At 29.1% G+C, this 8,798-nt stretch overlaps 1 long non-coding RNA gene across 1 annotated transcript; it reads left to right on the top strand.

Moving 5' to 3' along the window:
* Positions 1–482: 482 nt before the first annotated feature.
* Positions 483–1,619, top strand: LOC139905992 (uncharacterized). Its single transcript, XR_011781181.1, has 2 exons — positions 483–623; positions 672–1,619. It is a non-coding gene; the product is annotated as an uncharacterized lncRNA (long non-coding RNA).
* Positions 1,620–8,798: the final 7,179 nt, after the last annotated feature.

Here is an 8,798-nt window from a genome sequence, read left to right as displayed (position 1 = left end):
ATACATTAGTGAAGAATAACACAAAAAAAAAAGAGGCAGTCCTTATTTTATACTGCACACGCATCCAATATTTCGATAGTACGACTACATTGTTATTTTTTGAATCAAAAATATTTATATGGTAAACATTAGGGATCCCTAGGGACAATATGTACTCTGTATTCTCCTTAGATGCTTTATGCATACGCCTGCAACAGTTCATTAATACGACTATACTGTTATTTCTTAGATCAAAATATTTTCATGATATACATCAGGGGGAACAATGCCAGTGCACCCCGAGACTCTGACTTATACAGACAGACGGGAAACAAAGTTTGCTTAATATTTATATAAATGATTATTTTGATAGCATAAAATAAATTGATCGACCAAAACAATCTTTTAATTCCTTCAGACACGAACAAGATTATCTTTATTTAATTTCCTCTTATTTCTTAAATATTAATCTCTAAAATATCGCCTTTATTTTGAACAACTAGGGGGAAATCAAGGAAAATAAAAAGAAGAGTATACGTTCTTCAATATACCCGTGTTATGCCCTGAAATTGAATCATACTTTGACTTAATGCAGATCCCGTATGAGTGCATCATGGCTGAGTGTTCCCCTTCTCATAAATGAGGTTAGTTGACAAATAAAATAAAATATTTCCATTATTTTTCATTTTTAGTGGGTTGTCTAGATGGAAAAGCACGATCCCTCATCAAGTAGTGTTTTGCTAATTTGAAACGCAAATCACTCCAGAATTAACTATTCTACAGTCCTATAATTGCTCCAATCTGATTTCTCGTTGTTCAAAAAATTCAAATTGGTGCAATTAGTTCAGATCAAGTACTTGAAACCATCTTTGGGATCCTTGTTGGAAGATTAAAATTTTTATTTATGAATTAATTGATTACAATATTTTTTACTTCAAATAAATGCAGACATTGGACAAATAGGATCAAATGTCAGTAATATTAACGGTTTCAAATTGTACCACAAGGCCTTTGAATTTTCGTGCAACACTGAGAAAAACGGAAAGCTATGCTGGATAATACAACCATAGTTTTATTCAAAACAGTGTATACTCTCATTTAAAAGATCGACTACTTCTAAGACCATAATTTGACTGTAAAATCAATATTACCAACTCTGGGACCATTTATGCAAGATTAATATTTTTTTGTGAATTTAAATGATTACCCCATGAATGAATTGAAGCCCATGGATTTCATATTGAAAATGAATATACTATTACCATCTATGCTATTAAATAAAACCAAAAAAATCGTCCTAATGCTTTTTTTTCAGGATCTTGATGAGTTCAAAATTTGTTTTTATTGTGGTATACAGCCCTGTATAGAGTAGTCCTTAATTTATTGAAGTATGCTTAGTAATAATATTTTCCAATTCATTATATCAACTGCCTTTTTCCTTTATTCTGCGTATAACTTTTATGTATATCAAAGACTTTTTGTAAAAAAACAATGTTCTTGCTCTTGTAAGAACATTGTTTTGTTGACCTTGAAAAGAGGAAGAGTCTAACTAACTAAGCTATTATATAATCATATTGTAATAATATGTTCAGCATGTATTCAACAAGTGTATGCCTAATAATAAAAATGTATATATTTGATATATTATCTTCATAAATTATAATAATTATTATTTTTACAAGATAAACTCATCTTTGAATTTGATGTGAGTGTCAGTGATAGATGAAATTACGCATTGTTTTTATTTTAAATGTTCATGTAATATTTACTGAGACAGATCCTAGTCAAACGCAAAGTTCAGGAAAACCTTCAAATTATATCTAATAAATTACACTAGTGAACAAACTTTTGTCCTAGGTTTCAGAGTCTGTGCCCTTGATTGGTTCTATCTCACGTAACATGAAACTGAACATTCTAACTCAAAATGTCTGATTTTGTGGCCTTCAGAGAACAATATTTCACATACTATCAATAAACTTTTGTAGTTTAAATCTACAAAAAATATTTTTTCAAGCTACAAATCATAAACAACTTTAAAAAAATAAATTTGTTCCAGATTTTTATTTCACTTCACATGCCTTCACTTTATATCCAACTGCCATTGTGATTAAAAATTATAAATAGGCCATATATGCAGACATTTTGGAGTATTAAGGTAACACCGCCTCAATCCAAAAGGAAAACAATGTTGAAATTCTGTGTAAGGAAAACACAAGTTTTGAAAATATAAAAGGACAGACGGTTGTTGTGGGTACTCTATGAGGGTTGACTGAAAAGTCTGAGAGATAAGACTATTGGTGTAGATCGAGGTTATAATTAGTTATTAGCTTCTCTTGGAAAAACATACACCAACTTTCAGCCGGATTGGTCTATTTCTCTCTATTTGGCATTCGTTTGAATCAAGGTATCGGCTGGAAAGATTATGAGGGATGTCTTTTGGATTTGCAAAGAATAATCATAATAATTGATAAGGGTCAAACTATTACAGGTACATGTTAATTATCGTTATTGAACCGTTTGAAAATCCAACTGCAAGAAAACGCCCACAATTGCCCACAAAAAAGTACTTTTCCATTACAAAAATGTACCAGCTCACACCTCAGCAGATGTGGTCACAAAATTAATGGAAATAGAGTTCCAAATCGAGATGCCCAATACACTAGCAATCTCACGCACCTTCACCCTTCTGTTATCCATCACCATATCGTGGATTTTATCAATAACTTCTGGATTAGTAAACTCAACAGGTCCGTCCACTTGTGCCTATCTAGCCCCCGGAAAATTCTGAAACCCCTTATAAACTGTTCTAATCGAAGGTGCAGAGTCCCTATAATGTTTATCAAGCTTCTTTTTAGTCTCTTAATCCGTTTTATCTTTCATAAAGTAATGTTTAATCAACACTCGAAATACATTTTCCTACATTTTTTGAAAATTACTCCACTTCCTCGATTTAAACGAGTGTCAAAAGAAATATACCGATCTGGGTGAAAGTTAATGTGTGTTCTTCTAAGAAAAGCTACTAATTTCCTCGACACGTGCCATCAGTGGCACATCTTGGACTTTGCACTGACTTTTCAATCTACCCTCGTATATTTTTTTGTTCATTATTAAATAGTTTTTCGTGGTATTAACTTCTCCCTCTGACGTAAGTATGTTATGGTTTGAAATTGGATCCTGGTTTCACTGCCAAAATTGGCAAAATATCATGTTTCTAATTCTTATAAGTAATACATGTTTTCTAAACCAAAATTTTATATAGACTTTAAATCTGAAGTCAGAAATAAAAATATATGAAATCGTTTTTTTAGATATACTCCTTTTTGTAAAGGTATGAAGGACATATATAATATATATGGGAATGCTCATAAATGTACGGTGTATTTTTTAAATCACCAATTTTTTTAAATTAGTAATCTGAAGAATGTTTTTTTTTGTTTGCTGTTGACATTGTTATTATTTAACTCTCGAGTAGTGTACTTATTTTTCTACTACATTCAATTATATTCAACACCTGGTCGAAAATTCGTGTTTGTTCATAAAAGACAGAGAGTACTTTTAAAGATATCGTAAGTCCGAGTTGGAATACGACAAAAAAGGGGGATCGATACCGGAGTAATTCCTGGTAAAATACTTGCATATTTCATTTCTCCCACCTCCCTCTTGACAGCTAAGCTGCTCTCCATCATCCATTCATCCCATTGTTAGGGTTGTCATGTTGATTTTCTTTTTTTTAACATTCCTAAAATACACACAACTTTCGTCACTACTGATATCAATATTATCTACCAATTGATTAAAACAGTTAGACACATAAGATGTAAAGGAATAAATGTAACATTTAGCACATAAATGAACATAGTGACACCATCCATTCAAAGAAAAAAAATATTCAAATGAAATTGTTAGCCCTTGGACTTTGATCAGACTAATAAATATCTTTCAAAATTTATGTACATACTTAGTTAGTAAAGGTCATTTGTAATCACTCTTGAGGAAGGGGAGGGGAGAAAGATTTTAATGGAAGCAACACATGACCATTTCCAAGACCTTGAAGGATAATTGATTACTTTGAATAATATATTGTTTATTCCTATTCACATGAATGTTTTTCAGACCTTAGTCAGGATTCCTAACATATGTACAAAAACTTACAATCCCGTTGTATTGTCCCATGCTTACTTAAATATAGAATGTCATTCCTTAACCCGAAAACAATCTTGAAAAAATATCACAATCACATATAAGTTAATATTTCATAAACCTATTTTGGTCAGTTATAGGCTTTGTATTCAAATTTATGGGAAGAGTTGATATACCCAAGAATACAAACTATAGTTTCAAGACTGTATTTGATTAAATTAAATCAATGATAATTCGTGAAAGGATATAAATGTAATCGTGACTCAATTTTGTGAAAAATTACTCTAAATTACTTTTTGTTGACAGTCAACTCTGTAATACATTTATTATAAATTCTTTTGATTTTCGCTACTAGGTTCTTACATATTACACTTTTTGTTTTATTTTTAAATAGAAACAACGCCTTATTTCCTTGAACGCAAAATGTCGAAATGAAAGCAAGAAAAGGCTTTAGTATTTGTTATTTATATATCCATAAGAATGCTATTGTCTCTTTTATGTCTTACAATTATTTAATAAATGCCATTTACTCCGCACAGCAACTTATTGTTGAAAATATGATTACTTCTTTTATGAGATTATCTGATGCAATATCGATCCTAATAATAGTAATTATTATTATTATTATCTAAGTAAGTGTTTATAAATGATTAAAACGAAGCGAATAACAACAGGGAAGCCTCATAGGTAGGCGGCAAATAAAGTTATTTTGATGAAAAGGCAATAATTTAAGTCTACTTACAATCCCTTCATATTTTGATACTGTGAGTCATTCAGGTTCATTTTTTAAATAGTTATAAATGATTAATATTTTAATAGTATTAATAGAAGTCTTATCAAACTCTCAATTTCGTTATTACCCTGTGAAACTATATACTGCATAGGAACAAGGCGATCAATGTAAATAACTTCAATATCAAACACATACACACACACAGTCGTTATAGATTTTTTTATTTATTGATCAAAACAAGGATAAATTAAGAAGAGCAATAGACTTATCGGTTTACTCTTGAGAGAGTCTAATGTTCATTTAGGTATAAATAATGTATCAGTACATCGATATCTGGGGCTTCTGCAGGTGGTATGGTGATGGGGGAGTATCCCTCCCCCAAATTAAGGAATGTTTGCTTTTTACTAGAAAATTTAATATTTGATTTTTTTTTCCACAAAAATTTTACATTTGAAAATTAATTTAATTTTTCAAATTTTTTATAAATACCTATTGATTTTTGAAATTTTCCTCAAAAAATTTTATATTTGAAGTTTAATTAAATTTTTCAAATTTTTTCGAAAAAATTTAGTTGTCTGTGAGTGACTATTGATTTTTGAAATTTTTTTTTCCAAAGTTTAATATTTGAAATTTAATTTTTCAAATTTTTTTCCAAAAAATTTTAATTGCTGAAATACATCTTGATAAAGTTCTATATTGAAAGTGTAAATATTTTTTTGCCGCAATGGGTTGGTTATTTCACAGTTAACCAATAACCATGAAATCGTTCATTACTTACGATTAGTCATTAAGTTTTTTTTTACACCTTAAATGTCATATTTCTAACAAGAAACAAAAGTAGAACCATTCCAGGACTTTCAGTTTCAAGTATCACACGAATGTTCATAATTTATCTTTGCTTTTATACAACTAATTAAATTTTTTAAACATACAAGGTACTGCAATATAACTTCCTTCTTATAATACGTGGCAATCAGCATGTAGAATTAGTAGCATGGTTTCATTCTAGAAACAAGATTCTAAAGTTTTCTTGAAAGTACAGTCCGTTGCAATCATAGTGAAAAACAAGAAGATTAACAACTGTACAAAAAAAATGAAATTTTTTTAAATAAAAATTTCCAAAATCCACAGTTGTTCACAAAAAATAAAATTTTTATGAAAAAAATTACAAATATCAAATTTCTTGTATAAAAGAATTCAAAAATTACATTTTTGTAAAACAATTTCAAAAATCCACAGTTCTCAAAAAAAATATTTTTTTTCGTGAATTACTATGGATTTTTGGAAATAATTATTCACAAAAATTAAATTTTTTTGAAAAAAAAAATTGAAAAATTAATTTACATTTCAAATATTAAATTTTCTAGTAAATAGCTTTTTTCGGGGGGAGGGGGGCTATTTTATTTTCATATAATAGAAAAGTAATGAATAGTTTAATATCTGTAATAAATAAGAATCGGAATTGCAAATTAAACATTACTTTCCCGATTCCAGAAAAAATCACACGATTCTCTGATTTTGATTAATCCTCTCATCACAACATATGTATAACATAAAAGATCAATCTTGTTTACCGAGTACGATCTCTAGTAGTGTTGTGTCAGTCCTTGTGTGTTCGTTCAGTCTTAGGACCAGTCCTTTCAGACCTTGGGACTGTCAGTATTAGACCTGATTAAAAAAATAACGGAATATATTTGAGTGAAGCCATCAAGGACCACACTTTATAAGTTTTAGGACTGATATGCTGGACTGAACCGATACTGAACAGTACTGTAGTCTTCAGTCCTAAATAAGTCCTGACAAAACTTTAGTCTCAACACTCTACCAAAATACGTTCATCAAATGATTCTCAACGCCCCTTCCAAGACATTTATAACAAGGAAGAACTGTCAAGGACAGTGCACAACTCTGCCCATAGAGGACATTCTAATGTATAACCTTAAAGACACAGTGTTCATCTTCTCACAGGAAGGATATGAATAAAAGGCAAACTATTCTTCTATGGAAAACATATGCATAAAATGTAACAGATCTTGCCCATTTCTTAGGTTTCCTAACATACTTTTGAAAGCTGTTTCATATTCCTTGATGCCTATACTTATCGATTTTGTGAGTTTCAAGAAAAATTGATTTTTTAAGTAATACTATATTTTATGTCAAATTTTCAATCTTTTATTTGCTCAAAAAAATGAGTTTGAACTAGAATAAGTCCACGACAACTCAAGGGATGAGAAATAACTATATAATAAGAAGCGTAGTTCTTCATTATTATAAATGATTTTAAAGCTTCCGCAAAAAATATAAAAAATATAAATTTTTTTTTTTAGTTGAAATTAGTCACTCTTGTTAAAAAGTACTTTTTTTATAAAACACAACGAAGTAAATTAAACTTTTTTTGCAAAAATAAGCTTTGTAAATCCACACATAATCGGTCAAATATAATATTTATGATGTCCCTCAAAAATTGATCCTTTCTATACAAAACAAGATGGATGATAACTATACAAACGTTATACATGTTCTGCGTATAGCGTGCCCCCATCTAAAGTCTCCCATTATATTCCATCGCATTTTTTTAATGAAAAAAAAGAAGTTATTTTTCTAATATAAAATTTAAACTTACTTGTGTAAAAATATTAATCTTTTAATTCATTATTTTTATTTGATTTTTAAACTTTTTGCTAATATTTATCTCATTGAAGGGAATGAAACAATCTTTTTAAATGATGTTTTTGATATAGTTCCGTCTAAAACTTTTTTTTAAAAATTATTATGAATCTGCATTTTGGAAGTATCTGAATTTGTTATCGGAATTGGCTCAGTACTGCCGATTCTGCCGATACCTATGCTTTTTTGGAGACAAATTACAGCTACAAATAAATAAAATGGCTGTACTAGATGACGTCATTCAGACAAATTCAAAAAAAAGAAAAGAAGGGGAGGGGCGAGTCCAAAGAAAGATTATACAAATTTGTAGGTTTGCATTGGAAGTTTACAATTTGAAAGTAACAATTTAAAAATAACCACATTTTTAGTACAGCATAAATTTGAATTGTATCATGAGTCGTTCAAAAAGTCCGTACCCGTAGGAGTTGGGTTGAGCGGTTTACTCTGAAACCATTAAGTAACTTTTTCACTAAATATTTCTTATCTGTATTATTATGAAAAATACATTGTTTGTTATTAGCTAATGGTGTTTAAATGAGCAATCTTTCTTTTTTCCCGGGCATGTCTTCTTTTTATACTTTTTTATAAATTCAAGAAATGTGCAGTATATTAGTAGACAAATAATTATTGACCTTAAATGAAAAATGTAGAAAAACATTTTTTTTTAAACAACATGATTGAAAGTTTCTAATTGAAAAATAAAAATAATCAATATTCAACTATTACTTATTCTAAAATGTATGATTTCAAAATATACATAATCTCTCTCCCTAAAACCATCGGCATCTTCTTATTTGGAAATAAAAATATGATTTCCCTAGTTACAAAAAACCTCTTGATTTTTTAAAAATTCATTTGTTTATCCCTACAAATATGGATTAATAGATATTATAGGACAGTCCCCATATATTTCAACATTCTAATAAATCTGTTTTTTCTTTTTGCTATTTTTGGAATACTTTTTTTTCTTTTTTTCCAAATATTAGGTTCGGAAAAAGTAATATCGTATTTTTCTCAATAATTATTTAAATGCTTTATAAGAAGTGTTACAATTATACAATTTAAGCCAAGTATTCCCTGTTCTCTTTGATAATATGACTACTTGGCTTAATTAGACAGAACAATAATAATCATTCTGACCTTGAATCTTTTTTTACAGCTTTTGTATTTGGTGTGATTATAGATATGTTATAATCCGAAAGAATAAAAATTGGACTTGATTTGACTTGATCTAAATGAGAAAATCTTTTACTATTTGAATCATCATCTTAATTTTATT

The sequence above is a fragment of the Lepeophtheirus salmonis genome, chromosome 7 (genome assembly GCF_016086655.4).
Source record: "Lepeophtheirus salmonis chromosome 7, UVic_Lsal_1.4, whole genome shotgun sequence".
Lineage (NCBI taxonomy): Eukaryota > Metazoa > Arthropoda > Copepoda > Siphonostomatoida > Caligidae > Lepeophtheirus > Lepeophtheirus salmonis.
The sequence above is the reverse complement of the archived record's forward strand: the minus strand, read 5'-3'. Positions and strand labels throughout refer to the sequence as shown.